Below are 17,475 nucleotides of genomic sequence, written 5' to 3'. Positions count from 1 at the left end.
CTGACAGGTGTACTGATGACTGACAGGTGTACTGGTGACTGACAGGTGTCTTGGTGACTGACAGGAGTCCTGGTGACTGACAGGTGTTTTGGTGAGTGACAGGTGAATAGGTGAATGACAGGTGTCCTGGTGACAGACAGGTGTACTGCTAACTGACAGGTGTCCTGCTGACTGACTTTTTGGTAACTGACGGATGCCCTGGTGACTGACAGGTGTATTGGTGATTGTCAGTTGGCCTGGTGACAGACAGGTGTATTGATGACTGACAGGTGACCTGATGAAAGATAGTTGTATTGGTGACTGCCAGGTGTACTGGTGACAGACAGGTGTCCCAGTGACAGACAGGTTTACTGGTGACTGACAGGTGTACTAGTGACAGACAGGTGTACTGGTGACTGACAGGTGTCCTGGTGACTGACAGATGAATTGGTAACTGAGAGGTGTACTTGTCATTGACAGGAGTCCTGGTGACTGACAGGTGTGTTGATGACTGACAGGTGTACTGGTGACTGACAGGTGTAATTCTAACTGACAGGTGTAATGGTGACAGACAGCTCTAATGATGACTGACAGGTGTCCTGATGACTGACAGGTGTCATGATGACTCACAGGTGTACTGGTGACTGACAGGTGAACTGGTGACTGAGAGTTGTACTTGTGATTGACAGGTTTCCTGGTGACTGACAAGTGAATTGGTGACTGACAGATGTATTGGTGACTGAAAGGTGTCCTGGTGATTGATAGGAGAATTGGTGAGAGGCAGATGTTTTGTTGACTGGCAGGTGTCCTGATGACAGACAGGTGTATTGAAGACTGACAGGAGTCCTGGTGACTGACAGGTTTTCTGGTGATTAACAGGTGTATTGATGACTGACAGGTGTCCTGGTGACTGACAGGTTTTCTGGTGATTAACAGGTGTATTGATGACTGACAGGTGTCCTGGTGACTGACAGGTGTACTGGTGACTGACAGGTGCATATATGACTGACAGGTGTCCTGGTTACTGACAGGTGTACTTATGACTGACAGATACATTTATGACTGACAGCTGTCCAGGTTACTGACAGGTATACTGGTGACAGAGAGGTGTACTTGTGACTGACAGTTTTACTGACATGTGTACTGGTGATTGACAGGTGTGTTGATGAATGACATGTGTCCTGCTGACTGACAGCTGTAATGATAACTGACAGGTGTCCTGATGACAGATGGGTGGAATGGTAACTCACAGGTGTCCTGATGACTGACAGGTGCACTGGTGACTGACAGGTGCATTTATAACTGACAGGTATATTGGTGACTGACAGATGAATTGGTGACTGGAAGTTGTACTGGTGACTGACAGGTGAATTGATGACTGACAGGTGTATTGGTGACTGAAAGGATTACTGGTGACTGGTGACTGAAAGGTGTACTGGTGACTGACATGTGTATTGGTGAATGACAGGTGTCCTGGTTACTGACAGATGTGTTGATGACTGACAGGTGTACTGGTGACTGACAGGTATAATTCTGACTGACAGGTGTAATGGTGACTGACAGCTCTAATGATAACTGACAGGTGTCCTCATGACTGACAGGTGTCATGATGACTGACGGGTGTACTGGTGACTGACAGGTGAGCTGGTGACTGACAAGTGAATTGGTGACTGACAGATGCATTGGTGACTGAAAGGTGTACTGGTGACTGATTGGAGAATTCGTGATAGGCAGGTGTTTTGTTGACTGACAGGTGTCCTGATGACAGACAGGTTCATTGATGACTGACAGGTGTCCTGGTTACTGACAGGTGTACTGGTGACTGACATTTGTATTGAAGACTGACAGGTGTACTGGTGACTGACAGGTGTCCAGGTGAATGAGAGGTGTGCTTGTGACTGACAGGTGTCCTGGTGACAGACAGGTGTATTGGTGAGTGACATGTGTACTGGTGACAGGCAGGTGTATTGGTGAGTGACTAGTGTACTGGTGACTGACAGGTGTCCTGGTGACAGATAGGTGTCCTGGTGAATGACAGGTGAATTGATGACTGACTGGTGACCTGGTGACTGACAGCTGAATTGGTGACTGACAGGTGTACTGGTGACTGACAGGTGAATAGGTGACTGACTGTTATATTGGTGATTGACAGGTGTTTTGGTGACTGACATATGTACTGGTGCCTGATAGTTGTCCTGGTGACTGACAGGTGAATTTGTGACTGGAAGGTGTACTGGTGACTGACCGATACACTGGTGATTGACAGGTGTTTTGTTGACTGACCGTTATACTGGTGACTGACAGGTGTATTGGTGACTGACAGATATACTGGTGACTGAAAGGATTACTGGTGACTTTCAGGTGAATTGGTGACTGAAAGGTGTACTGGTGATTGACAGGTGAAGTGATGACTGACAGGTGTTTTGGTGACTGACAGGTGTCCTGGTGACTGACAGGTGAATTGGAGACTCACAGGTTTTTTGGTTACTGAAACGTGTACTGGTGATTGACTGGTGTACAGGTGATTGACAGGTTGACTGGTGACTGACAGGTGTATTGGTGACTAAAGTTTGTACTGGTGACTGATAGGTGTACTGGTGACTGACAGTTGCATTGTCGACTGACAGTTGTCCTGCTGACAGACAGCTGTGTTGAAGACTGCTGGGTGTCCTGGTGACGGGCACGTGTCCTGGTGATTGACAGGTCTATTGATGACTGACAGGTGACCTGGTGACTGACAGCTAAACTGGTGACTGACAGGTGCACTGGTGACAGACAGGTGTCCTGGTGACTGACAGGTGTCCTGGTGACTGACAGGTGAATTGGAGACTGACAGCTCTATTGGTTACTGAAACGTATACTGGTGACTGACAGGGGTACAGGTGACTGACAGGTGGACAGGTGACTGAGAGGTGTACTTGTGACTGACAGTTGTACTGGTGTCTGACGGGTGAATGGGTGACTGCAAGGTGTACTGTTGACTGACAGGTGTCCTGGTGACAGACAGGTGTATTGAAGACTGGCAGGTGTCCTGGTGACTGACAGGTGTCCTGGTGATTGACAGATGTATTGATGATGGACAGGTGCATTTGTGACTGACAGATGTACTGGTGACTGACAGATATAATGATGGCTGACAAGTCTATTGGTGAGTGACAGGTGTACTGGTGACAGACAGTTAAATTGGTGACTGACAAGTGTCCTGGTGAATGACAGGTGTACTGGTGAGTGACAGGTGTTTAGTGATTTACAGGTGTTTTGGTGATTGACAGTTGTTTTGTTGATTGACAGGTCCTTTGGTGACTGACATGTGAATTGGTGACTGACTGGTGTAATGGTGACTGAAAGTTGTACTGGTGACTGACAGGTGTCCAGGTGAATGAGAGGTGTGCTTGTGACTGACAGGTGTCCTGGTGACAGACAGGTGTATTGGTGAGTGACATGTGTACTGGTGACAGGCAGGTGTATTGGTGAGTGACTAGTGTACTGGTGACTGACAGGTGTCCTGGTGACAGATAGGTGTCCTGGTGAATGACAGGTGAATTGATGACTGACTGGTGTACTGGTGACAGACATGTGTATTGATGACTGACAGGGGTACTGATGACTGACAGGTGTCCTGGTGAAATAAAGGTGAATGTTTGACTGACAGATGTACTGGTACTGAAAGGATTACTGAAGACTGACAGGTGAATTGTTGACTGACAGGTATATAGGTGATTGACAGGTGTCCTGGTGAGTGACAGGTGAACTGGTGATTGACAGGTTTTTTGGTGAGTGACAGGTGTACTGATGACTGACAGGTGTATTGGTGAGTGACATGTGTCCTGGTGGCAGACAGGTAAATTGGTGACTGACAGGTGTACTGGTGACAGACAGTTGTCCTGGTGACAGACAGGCGTATTGGTGAGTGACAGGTGTCCTGGTGACAGACAGTTGTATTGGTGAGAGACAGGTGTACTGTTGACAGGCAGGTTTATTGGTGAGTGACTGCTGTACTGGTGACTGACAGGTGTCCTGGTGACAGATAGGTGTCCTGGTGAATGACAGGTGAATTGATGACTGACAGGTGTACTGGTGACAGACATGTGTATTGATGACTGACAGGTGTATTGATAACTGAAAGGTGTCCTGGTGAATGAAAGGTGAATGTTTGACAGACAGATACTGGTGACTGAAAGGATTACTGATGACTGACAGGTGAATTAGTGACTGACATGTATATAGGTGATTGACAGGTGTCCTGATGACTGACATATCAATTGGCGACTAAAAGTTGCACTGGTGACTGACAGGTGAATTGGTGACTGAGAGGTGTATTGGTGATTGACAGGTGTCCTGGTGAATGACAGGTGAATTGCTGACTGACAGGTGAACTGGTGATTGACAGGTGAATTGGTGACTGACAGGTGAACTGGTGATTGACAGGTGTTTTGGTGAGTGACAGGTGTATTGGTGATAGACAGCTTTAATTGTGTCAGACAGTTGCATTTGTGAATGACAGGTGCATTGGTGCCTGTCAGGTGTACTGGTGAATGAGAGGAGTATTGGTGACTGACAGGTGTCCTGGTGATGGACAGGGATCCTGGTGACTGACAGGTATCCTGGTAACAGACAGGTGTATTGGTGAGCGCAAGGTGTCCTGGTGACAAACAGGTGTATTGGTGAGTGACATGTGTACTGGTGACAGGCAGCAGTATTGATGAGTTACCGGTGTACTGGTGACTGACAGATGTCCTGGTGACAGATAGGTGCCTTGGTGACTGCCATGTTTATTGATGACTGACAGGTGTATTGATGACTGACAGGTGTCCTGGTGAAGGAAAGATGAATGTTTGACTGACAGATGTACTGGTGACTGAAAGGATTACTGATGACTGACAGGTGAATTGGTGACAGACAGGTATATAGGTGATTGACAGGTTTCCTGATGACTGACAGATGAATTGGTGACTAAAAGTTGTACTGGTGACTGACAGGTGAATTTGTGACTGAGAGGTGTATTGTTGATTGACAGGTGTTCTGGTGAATGACAGGTGAATTGCTGACTGACAGGTGAATTGGTGACTGAAAGGTGAATTGGTGATTGACAGGTGTTTTGGTGCATCACAGCTGTACTTGTGACAGACATGTGTATTAGTGAGTGACAGGTGTCCTGTTGACAGACAGGTGTATTTGTGAGTGACAGGTGTAAGGGTGACAGGCAATTGTAATTGTGAGTGACAGGTGTACTGGTGACTGACAGGGGTCCTGGTGACTGACAGGTGTATTGGTGAGTGACAGATGTACAGGTGACAGACAGGTGCATTGGTGAGTGACAGGTGCCCTGGTGACAGACAGCTGTACTTGTGATGGGCCGGTGTATTGGTGACTGACAGGTGTATTCGTGACTGACAGGTGTATTGGTGACTGAAAGGTGTACTGGTGACTGACAGGTGTATGGTGAGCGACAGGTTTCCTGATGACCGTCAGGGGAACTGGTAACTGACAGGTGTATTGTTGACTGAGAGAAGTACTTGTGACTGACAGGTGTCCTGGTGACTGACAGGTGGACTTGTGACTGACAGGTGTCCTGGTGACAGACAGGTGTTCTTGTGACTGACAGGTCTACTGGTGACAGACAGGTGCATTTGTGACTGACAGCTGTATTAGTGACTGACAGGTGAATTGGTGACTCACAGTTTTACTGGTGACTGACAGGTGCATTGGTGTATGACATGCGTTTTGGTGACTGACAGGTGTACTTCTGACTGACAGGTGCATTGGTGGGTGACAGGTGTACTGGCGACAGACAGTTGTCTTGGTGAGTGACAGGTGCCCTGGTGACAGACAACTGTACTTGTGACAGACAGATGTATTGGTGACTGACAGGTGTTTTGTTGACTGACAGGTGTCCTGGTGACTGACAGATGTATTGGTGACTGACAGGTGTTTTGTTGACTGAAAGGTGTACCGGTGACTAACAGGTGTCCTGGTGACTGTCAGGTGTATTGGTGACTGACAGATGAATTGGTGACTGACATGTGTATTGGTAAATGACAGGTGTACTGTTATCAGACAGTTATCGTGGTGACAAACAGTGTTATTGGTGACTGACAGGTGTCCTGGTGACTGACAGGTATATTGGTGACTGACAGGTGTCCTGATGACTGACAGGTGAACTGGTGACTGGCAGGTGTCCTGAAGAATGACAGGTGAACTGGTGACTGACAGGTGTTCTGGTGACTGACAGGTATATTGGTGACTGACAGGTGTCCAGATGACTGACAGGTGAACTGGTGATTGACAGGTGTATTGGTGACTGAGTGTTGCACTGGTGACTGACAGGTGTATGGTGAGCAACAGGCGTCCTGGTGACTGACAGGTGTACTGGTTACTGACAGTTGTATTGGTGACTGACAGGTTAATTAGTGACTTAAAGGTTTATTGGTTATGGTCAGGTGTACTCTTGACAGGTAGGTTTATTGGTGACTGATAGGTGTCCTGGTGACTGACAGGTTTACTGGTGACAGACATGTGTACTGTTGACATACAGGTGTCCTGGTAACAGGCAGGTGTACTGGTTACTGACAGGTGTCCTGGTGACTGACAGGTGAATTGGTGACTGACAGGTGTGCTGGTGACTGAAAGGATTACTGCTGACTGACAGGTGAATTGGTGACTGACAGGTGTATTGTTGATTGACTGGTGTCCTGGTGAATGACAGGTGTATTGGTAATTGACAGGTGTTTTGTTGACTGCCAGGTGTACTGGTGACTGACAGGTGCATTGCTGAGTGACAGGTGTACTGGTGACAGACAGGTGTATGGGTGAGTGACAGGTATAATGGTGACTGACAGGTGTCCTGGTGACAGATAGCTGTCATGGTGAATGACAGTTGAGTTGGTGACTGACAGGTGTACTGCTGACTGGCAGGTGTATTGATGACTGACAGGTGTCCTGGTGACTGACAGGTGAATTGGTGACTGACAGGTGAATAGGTGACTGACAGGTGTGCTGCTGACTGAAAGGATTACTGGTGACAGACAGGTGTTTTGGTGACTGCCAGGTGCATTGGTAACTGACAGGTGCATTGGTGAGTGACAGGTGTACAGGTGACAGACAGGTATATTGGTGCGTGACAGGTGCCCTGGTGACAGACAGCTGTACTTGTGACAGACAGGTGTATTGGTGACTGTCAGATGTATTGGTGACTGAAAGGTGTAATAGTGCCTGACAGGTGTATGGTGAGTGACAGGTTTCCTGGTGACATACAGGTTTATTGGTGACTGACAGGTGTATTGGTGACTGACAGGTTTACTGGTGACTGACAGGTGTACTGTTGACATACAGGTGTCCTGGTGACAGGCAGGTGTATTGGTGAGAGACAGGTGCCCTGGTGACAGACAGCTGTATTGGTGAGTGACAGGTGTAATTGTTACAGGTAGATGTAATTGTGAGTGACAAGTGTACTGGTAACTGATAGGTTTCCTGGTGACAGACAAGTGTATTGGTGAGGGACAGGTGTCCTGGTGAATGACAGGTGAATTGGTGACTGACAGATGAACAGGTGACTGACAGGTGTTTTGGTGACTGCCAGGTGTACTGGTGACTGACAGGTGATTGACAGATGTTTTGGGGTCTGACAGTAGTACTGGTGATTGACAGGTGCATTGGTGAGTGACAGGTTTTTTGGGGGACAGGGAGGTGTACTGGCACCTGACAGGTGTATGGTGAGCGACAGGTGTCCTGGTGACTTACAGGTGTATTGGCGACTGACAGGTGTATTGGTGACTGACAGGTTTCCTGGTGACTGACATGTGTATTGGTGACTGACAGGTGTCCTGATGCCTGACAGGTGAACTGGTGATTGACAGGTGTATTGGTGACTGAGTGGTGTATTGGTGACTGACAGGTGTATGATGAGTGACAGGTGTCCTGATGACTGACAGGTGTACTGGTGACAGACAGGTTTCCTGGTGACTGGCAGATGTATTTGTGACTGACAGGTTAATTAGTGACTAATAGGTTTACTGGTGATGGTCAGGTGTACTCTTGACAGGCAGGTGTATTGGTGACTGACAGGTGTCCTGGTGAGGTGACAGACATCTGTACTTGTGTAAGAAAGGTGTATTGGTGACTGTCAGATGTATTGGTGACTGAAAGGTGTACTGGCACCTGACAGGTGTATGATGAGCGATAGGTGTCCTGGTGACATACAAGTTTATTGATGACAGACAGGTGTATTGGTGACTGACAGGTTTACTGGTGACTGACAGGTATACTGTTGACATACAGGTATCCTGGTGACAGGCAGGTGTATTGGTGAGAGACAGGTGTCCTGGTGACAGACAGGTGTACTGGTGAGTGAAAGATTTAATAGTGACAGGCAGGTGTATTGGTGGGTGACAGGTATAATGGTGACTGACAGGTGTACTGGTGACTGGCAGGTCCATTGATGACTGACAGGTGTCCTGGTGACTGACAGGTGAATTGGTGACTGACAGGTGTGCTGGTGACTGACAGGTGAATTGGTGACTGACAGGTGTATTGTTGATTGACTGGTGTCCTGGTGAATGACAGGTGTATTGGTAATTGACAGGTGTTTTGTTGACTGCCAGGTGTACTGGTGACTGACAGGTGCATTGCTGAGTGACAGGTGTACTGGTGACAGACAGGTGCACTGGTGCCTGAAAGGTGTATTGGTGACTGAGTGGTGTACATGTGACTGTAAGGTGGACTAGTGACTGACTGCTGTCCTGGTGACTGACAAGTGTACTGTTGACTGACAGGTATACTGGTGACAGACAGGTGCATTTGTGACTGACAGGTGTTTTGGGTACTTACAGTGGTTTTGGGGACTGACTGTTGAATTGGTGATTGACAGATGTATTGGTGCCTGACAGGTGTATTGGTGAGTGACAGGTGTTCTGGTGATAGACAGGTGTATTGCTGATTGACAGGTGCCCCGGTGACAAACCGCTGTACTGGAGACAGACAGGTGTATTGGTGACTGACATATGTATTGGTGACTGACAGGTGTCCTGATGACTGAGTGGTGAACTGGTGATTGACAGGTGTATTGGTGACTGGTTTGTGTAGTGGTGACTGACAGGTGTATGGGGAGCGACAGGTATCCTGGTGACTGACAGGTGTATTGGTGACTGACAGGTTAATTAGTGACTAACAGGTATACTGGTGATGGTCAGGTGTACTCTTGACAGGCAGGTGTATTGGTGACTGACAGGTGGCCTATTGACTGACAGGTTTACTAGTGACAGACAGGTGTACTGTTGTCATACAGGTGCCCTGGTGACAGGCAGGTGTATTGGTGAGTGACAGGTGCCCTGGTGACAGACAGCTGTACTTGTGACAGACAGGTTTATTGGTGATTGAAAGGAGTTTTGGGGTCTGACAGGATTACTGGTGATTGACAGGTGCATTGGTGAATGACAGGAGTACTGGTGCCTGACAGATGTATGGTTAGTGACAGGTGTCCTGGTGAAATACAGGTGTATTGGTGACTGACAGGTGTATTGGTGACTGAGTGGTGTACTTGTGGCTGACAGGTGGACTGGTGACTGACAGTGGTATTGGTTACTGATAGGTCTACTGGAGATTGACAGGTGTCCTGGTGAAATACAGCTGTTTTGGTGACTGATGGGTGAATTGGTGACTGACAGGTGTATTGGTTACTGATATGTGTATTGGTGATTGACAGGTGTTTTGGTGACTGACAAATGAACTGGTGACTGACAGGTGTATTGGCGAGTGACCGCTGTTTCGGTGACTGACAGGTGAATTGGTGACTGACCGGTGTATTGGTGACTGACAGGTGTATTCGTGACTGACAAGTGTCCTGGTGACTGACAGGTGTATTGGTGACTGACAAGTGTATTGGTGATTGAAAAGTGTACTGGTGACTGACAGATGTAAGGTGAGCGACAGGTGTCCTGATGACTGACAGGTGTACTGTTGACTGACAATTATACTGGTGACAGACATGTGCATTTGTGACTGACAGGAGCATTGGTGACTGACAGATGTACTGGTGACTGACAGGTGTCCTGGCGATTGACAGGTGTATTGGTGACTGAAAGGATTACTGGTGACTGAAAGTTGTACTGGTGCCTGACAGGTGTATTGGTGACCGAAATTTGTACTGGTGACTGACAGGTTAATTGGTGACTGACAGGTGTATTGGTGACAGACATGTGCATTTGTGACTGACAGGAGCATTGGTGACTGACAGGTGTACTGGTGACTGACAGGTGTCCTGGTGATTGACAGGTGTATTGGTGACTGACAGGTGAATTGGTGACTGACAGGTGAATTGGTGACTGACATTTTTACTGGTGACTGCCAGGTGTACTGTTGGCATACAGTTGTCCTGGTGACTGACAGATGTATTGGTGAGAGACAGGTGCCCTGGTGACAGGCAGGTGTATTGGTGAATGACAGGTATACTGGTGACTGATAGGTATCCTGGTGACAGATATGTGTCCTGGTGAATGACAGGTGAATTGGTGACTGAGAGGTGTCCTGGTGACTGACAGGTGTACTGGTGCCTGACAGGTGTTTTGGTGATCGACAGGTGTCCTGATGACTGACAGGTGAACTGGTGATTGACAGGTGTATTGGTGACTGACAGGTGTATTGGTGACTGACAGGAGCATTGGTGACAGACAGGTGTTTGGTGTCTGAAAGTTGTACAGGGGTCTGACAGGTGTATGGTGAGTGACAGGTGTGCTGAAGACAGACAGGTGTATTGGTGACTGACAGGTGTATTGGTGACTGACAGGTGTATTGGTGATTGAAAGATATATGGTGAGCAACAGGTGTCCTGATGACCGACGGGTGAACTGGTGATTGACCGGTGTATTGGTGACTGAGTGGTGTACTTGTGACTGACAGGTGGACTGGTGACTGACAGGTATCCTGGTGACAAACAGGTGTACTGGTGACTGACAGGAATACTGGTGACAGACAGGTGCGTTTGTGACTGACAGATGTGTTTGTGACTGACAGGTGCGTTTGTGACTGACAGGTGAATTGTTGACTGACAGATGTATTGGTGATTGACAGGTGTTTTGGTGACTGACAGGTGTATTGGTTACTGCCAGGTGTCCTGGTGACTGACAGGTGTACTGGTGACAGGCAAGTATCCTGGTGACAGGTAGGTTTATTGGTGAGTGACAGGTGTCATGGTGAAAGAGAGGTGTATTGGTGAGTGACTGGTGTACTGTTGACTGGCAGGTGTATTGTAGAGTGACCGGTGTACTGGTGACTGACAGGTGTCCTGGTGACAGATACGTGTCCTGGTGAATGACAGGTGTACTGGTGAAAGAAAGGTGAATTTTTGACTGACAGGTGTACTGGTGACTGAAAGTATTACTGGTGACTGACAGGTGCATTGGTGACTGACAGTTGTATTGGTGATTGTCAGGTGTCCTGAGGACTGACAGATGAATTGGTGACTAAAATTTGTACTGGTGACTGACAGGTGTCCTGGTGATTGACAGATATTTTGGTGACCAACAGGTGAATTGGTGACTGACAGTGGTATTGGTTACTGATAGGTGTACTGGAGATTGACAGGTGTTTTGGTGACTGACAGGTGAATTGGTGACTGACAGGTGTCCTGGTGATTGACAGGTGTTTTGGTGACTGACAGGTGAATTGGGGACTGACAGGGGTATTGTTGATTGACAGGTGTTTCACTGACTGACAGGTGTAATGGTGACTGACAGGTGTATCAGTGAGTGACAGGTGTACTGGTGACAGATAGGTGTTTCGCTGAGTGACAGGTGCCCTGGTGACAGACAGCTGAATTGGTGACTGTCAGGTGTATTGGCGGCTGACAGGAGAATTGATGACCTGCAGGTGTCCTGGTGTCTGACAGCTGAATTGGTGAGTGACAGCTGAATTGTTGACTGACAGGTGTATTGGTGATTGACAGGTGTATTGGTGATTGACAGGTATTTTGTTGATTGACAGGTGCTTTGGTGACTGACAAGTGTATTGGTGACTGACAGGTTTAATGGTGACTAAAAGGTGTCTGGGTGACTGTCAGTTGTATTGGTGACTGACAGGTGAATTGGTGATTGACAGGTGTATTGGTGACTGACAAGTGTCCTGCTGACTGACAGGTGAATTGGTGACTGACAGGTGAATTGGTGACTGAAAGGTGTACTGGTGATTGGCAGGTCTCCTGGTGACTGACAGGGGTATTGGTGAGTGACAGGTGTCCTGGTGACAGACAGGCATATTGGTGAGTGACAGGTGTACTGGTGACAGGCAGGTGCATTGGTGAGTGACAGGTGTACTGGTGACTGACCGGTGTACTGGTGACTGACAGGTGTCCTGGTGACTGACATGTGAATTGGCAGACAAGTGTACTGGTGAAGGAAAGGATTACAGGTGACTGACAGGTGAATTGGTAACTGACAGGTGTATTGGTGACTGACAGGTGAATTGGTGACTAACAGATCTATTGGTGTTGGACAGGTGCCCTGGTGAATGAAAGGTGAATTGGTGACTGACAGGTGAATTGGTGACTGACAGATGTATTGGTGATTGACAGGTGTATTGGTAATTGACAGATGTCCTGGTGACAGACAGGTGTATTGGTGATTGACAGGTATCCTGGTGAATGACAGGTGAACTGGTGACAGACAGGTGTATTTGTGACTGAGTGGTGTACTTGTGACAAACAGGTGTACTGGTGATTGACAGGTATGCTGGTGACAGACAGGTGCATTAGTGACTGTCAGGTGCATTGGTGACTGACAGTTGTACTGGGGACTGACAGGTATATTTGTGACTGACCGGTGAATTGGTGACTAACAGATTTAATGGTGACTGACAGGTGTCCTGTTGACTGACAGGTGTATTGGTGGCTGACAGGTGAATTGGTGACTGACAGTTTAACTAGTGACTGACAGGTGTACTGTTGACAGACAGGTGTCCTGCTGACAGACATGTGTATTGGTGAGAGACAGGTGTCCTGGTGGCAGACAGGTGTATTGGTGAGTGACAAGTGTACTGGTGACTGACAGGTGTCCTGGTGACTGACAGGTGTACTGGTGACAGAAAAGTGGACTGGTGACTGACAGGTGAATTGCTGACTGACAGGTGTATTGGTGACACAAAGGTGGACTGGTGACTGACAGGTGAATTGCTGACTGACAGGTGTATTGGTGACAGAAAGGTGGACTGGTGACTGACAGGTGAATTGGTGACTGACAGGTGTATTGGTGACTGAAAGGTGTACTGGTGAGTGACAGGTGTTTAGTGATTACTAGACGTTTTGGTGACTGACAGCTGAATTGCTGACTGGTGGGTGTACTGGTGACTGACAAGTGTATTGATGACTGACAGGTGTCCTGGTTACTGCCAGGTGGACTGGTGACTGACAGGTGTATTGATGACTGACAGGTGTATTGATGACTGACAGGTCTCCTGGTTACTGACAGCTGAATTGGTGACTGACAGGTGTATTGGTGAATGACAGGTGTCCTGGTGACTGACAGGTGTACTGGTGACAGACAGGTGTATAGGTGAGTGACAGGTGTACTGGTGACAGGCAGGTGTATTGATGACTGGCAGGTGTCCTGGTGACTGACAGGTGAATTGGTGACAGACAGGTTTACTGATGATGGAAAGGCTTACTGGTGACTGATGACTGACAGGTGTATTGGTTGTTGACAGGTGTCCTGATGACTGACAGGTGAATTGGTGACAAAAGTTGTACTGGTGACTGACAGGTGAATTGATGATTGACAGTTGAATTGGTGAGTGACAGGTGAACTGCTGACAGACAGGTGTATTGGTGATTGACAGATGTTTTGGTGACTGACAGCTGTACTGGAGACTGACAGGTGCACTGGTGACTGACAGGTGTATTGGTGAGTGACAGGTGTCCTGGTGACAGACAGCTGTACTTGTGACAGACAGGTGTATTGGTGACAGAAAGGTGTATTGTTGACTGAAAGGTGTACTGATGACTGAAAGTTGTCCTGATGACTGACAGATGAGTTGGTGAATAAAAGTTGTGCTGGTGATTGACAGGTGAATTGGTGACTGACAGGTGTATTGATGATTGACAGGGGTCCTGGTGAATGACAGGTGTATTGGTGAGTGACAGGTGCCCTGGTGACAGACCACTGTACTTGTGACAGACAGGTGTATTGGTGATTGACAGGTGTTTTGGTGACTGACCGGTGTATTGGTGACTGTCACGTGAATTGGTGACTGAGAGGTGTACTTGTGACTGACAGGTGTCCTGATGACTGACAATGGACTGATGACTGACAGGTGTACTTGTGAAAGACAGGTAGCCTGGTGATTGACAGGTGAATTGGTGACAGACATATATACTGGTGACAGACAGGTATCCTGGTGACAGACAGGTGAATTTGTGACTGACAGGTTTATTGGTGGCTGACAGGTGAATTGATGATTGACAGGTGTTTTGGTGATTGACAGGTGAATTGGTGAATGACAGGTGTCCTGGTGACTGACAGGTGGATTGGTGACTGACAGGTGAATTGGTGATTGGCAGGTGTTTTGGTGACTGACAGGTGCCTGGTGACTCACAGGGGTGTAGGTGACTGACAATTGTACTGGTAACTGACAGGTGTCCTGATGACTGACAGGTGTACTGGTGACTGACAGGTGTCTTGATGACTGACAGGTGTACTGGTGACTGACAGGTGTCTTGATGACTGACAGGTGTACTGATGACTGAGAGCTGTAGAGATGAGTTGGTGATTGACAGGTATTTTGGTGCCTGGCAGGTATATTGGTGGCTGAAAGGTGTACTGGTGAGTGACATGTGTCCTGGTGACTGACAGGTTTCCTGGTGACTGACAGGTGAATTGGTGACTGACAGGTGTTTTGGTGACTGAAAGGATTACTGGTGACTGACAGGTGTATTGTTGACTGAATGGTGTACTTATGAGAGACACGTGTCCTGGTGACTGACAGGTAGCCTGGTGACTGTCAGGTAGCCTGGTGACTGACAGGTAATTTGGTGACTGACAGTTTTCCTGGTGACAGACAGGTGTCCTGGTGACAGACAGGTGTATTGTTGAGTGAGAGGTGTACTGCTGACAGACATGTTTATTTGTGACTGACAGGTGTACTGATGACTGACAGGTGCTCTGGTGACAGAGAGCTGTACTTGTGACAGACAGGTGTACTGGTGACTGACAGGTGTGTTTGTGGCTGAAACACATATTGTTGACTGACTGGTGTACTGGTGACTGACAGGTTTATTGGTGGGTGACAGGTGCCCTGGTGACAGACAGTTGTACTTGTGACGGCAGGTGTACTGGTGACTGACAGGTGTATTGGTGGCTGAAAGGCATACTGGTGACTGACAGGTGTACTGGTGACAGACAGGTACCCTGGTGACAGACAGGTGTATTGGTGGTGGAAAGGCATACTGGTGACTGACAGGTGAATTGGTGACTGAAAGGTTTACTGGTGAGTGACAGGTATTTAATGATTAATAGGTGTTTTGCTGACTGACAGCTGAATTGCTGACTGGTGGGTGTCCTTGTGACTGACAGCTGAATTGATGACTGACAGATTTATTGGTGACTGACAGGTGTATTTGTGGGGGACAGGTGACTGATAGGTGCCCTGGTGACTGACAGGTGTATTGGTGGCTGCCAGGTGTCCTGGTGACAGGCAGGTGAATTGGTGAGCGACAGGTGTGCTGGTGACAGACAGGTGAATTGGTGACTGAACGGATTACTGGTGACTGAGAGGTGCATTTGTGACTGACAGGTGTCCTGGTGATTGAGAGGTGTATTAGTGAATGACAGGTGTCTTGGTTGCTGACAGGTGAATTGCTGACTGACCAGTGTATTGGTGACTGAAAGGTTTACTGGTGACTGACAGGTGAATTGGTGACTGACAGGTGTCCTGCTGACTGACAGGTGTATTGGTGACTGAAAGGCATCCTGCTGACTGACAGGTATGTTGGTTACTGACAGGTGTGTTGGTGATTGACAGGTGTTTTAATGACTGACAGGTGCACTGGTGACTGACAGGTGTATTGCTGAGTGACAGGTGCCCTGGTGACAGACAGGTTTACTGGTGACTGACAGGTGTCCTGGTGACTGACAGGTGAATTTGTGACTGACAGATGTTTTCATGGCTGAAAGGATTACTGGTGACTGACAGGTGAATTGGTGATTGATAGGTGTTTTCGTGACTGACCGGTGTACTGGTGAGTGACATCTGTCCTGGTGGCAGACAGGTGAATTTGTGAATGGCAGGTGCCCTGGTGACAGGCCGCTGTATTTGTGACTTACAGGTGTTTTGCTGACTGAGAGGGGTATTGGTGACTGATAGGTCTACTGGTGATTGACAGGTGTTTTGGTGATTGACTGTTGTATTGGTGATTGACAGGTATTTTGGTGACTGACAGGTGAATTGGTGATTGACGGGTGCAATTGTGACTGACAGGTTTAATGGTGACTAAAAGGTGTCTGGGTGACTGTCAGTTGTATTGGTGACTGACAGGTGAATTGGTGACTGACAGGTGAATTGGTGACTGAAAGGTGTATTGGTGACTGAAAGGTGTACTGGTGACTGACAGGTGAATTGGTGACTGACAGGTGAATTGGTGACTGACAGGTGTATTGGTGACTGACAGGTGAATTGGTGATTGACAGGTGTTTTCATGATTGACAGGTGTATTGGTGACGGACAGGTGTACTGGTGACTGACAGGAGTATAGGTGACTGACAGATGTACTGGTGATTGACAGGTGCATTGGTGATTTACAATGGTGTTGCTGACTGACAGGTGTCCTGGTGACAGGCAGGTGTCCTGGAGACAGACAGGTGTATTGTTGAGTGACAGGTGACCTGCTGACACAGGTTTATTAGTGACCGACAGGTGTACTGATGACTGACAGGTGCCCTGGTGACAGACACATGTACTGGTGACAAACTGATATCCTGGTGACAGGTGGGTGTATTGGTGACTGACAGGTGTACTGGTGAATGACAAGTGAATTGGTGACTGATAGGTGTACTGGTGATTGACAGGTGTATTGGTGAATGACATTGGCCTGGTTACTGACAGGTGTACTGATGACTGACAGGTGTACTGGTGACTGACAGGTGTCCTGATGACTAACAGTTGGACTGGTGACTGACAGGTGTCCTGATGACTGACAGGTGTACTGGTGACTGACAGGTGAACTGGTGACTGACAGGTGTATTGGTGATTGACAGTTGAATTGATGACTGACAGATGAACTGGTGACTGACAGTTGTATTGGTGATTGACAGTTGAATTGGTGACTGACAGATGTATTGGTGACTGAAAGATGTACTGGTGCACAACAAGAATTTACAAAATGGGACAAACACCCAATTGAGATCCTACATGCAGAATTCTGTAAAAGTATCCTCCGGACTCAAAGGAAAACCGTAAACAATGCATGCAGGGCAGAACTAGGCCAATATCGATTAATAATCACTATCCAAAAAAGAG

The 17,475-nt window shown here is 47.8% G+C and overlaps 1 long non-coding RNA gene across 3 annotated transcripts in view; it reads left to right on the top strand.

Annotated features, from left to right (window-relative positions):
• The window catches only part of LOC147111465 (uncharacterized), a 177,020-nt gene that overhangs the window by 3,342 nt on the left and 156,203 nt on the right, over positions 1 to 17,475 (top strand). The window lies entirely within an intron of this gene.

The sequence above is a fragment of the Somniosus microcephalus genome, chromosome 10 (genome assembly GCF_052327205.1).
Source record: "Somniosus microcephalus isolate GS21.2 chromosome 10, FLI_Smic_1.0, whole genome shotgun sequence".
Lineage (NCBI taxonomy): Eukaryota > Metazoa > Chordata > Chondrichthyes > Squaliformes > Somniosidae > Somniosus > Somniosus microcephalus.
This window is presented reverse-complemented; position numbering and strand designations above follow the sequence as displayed.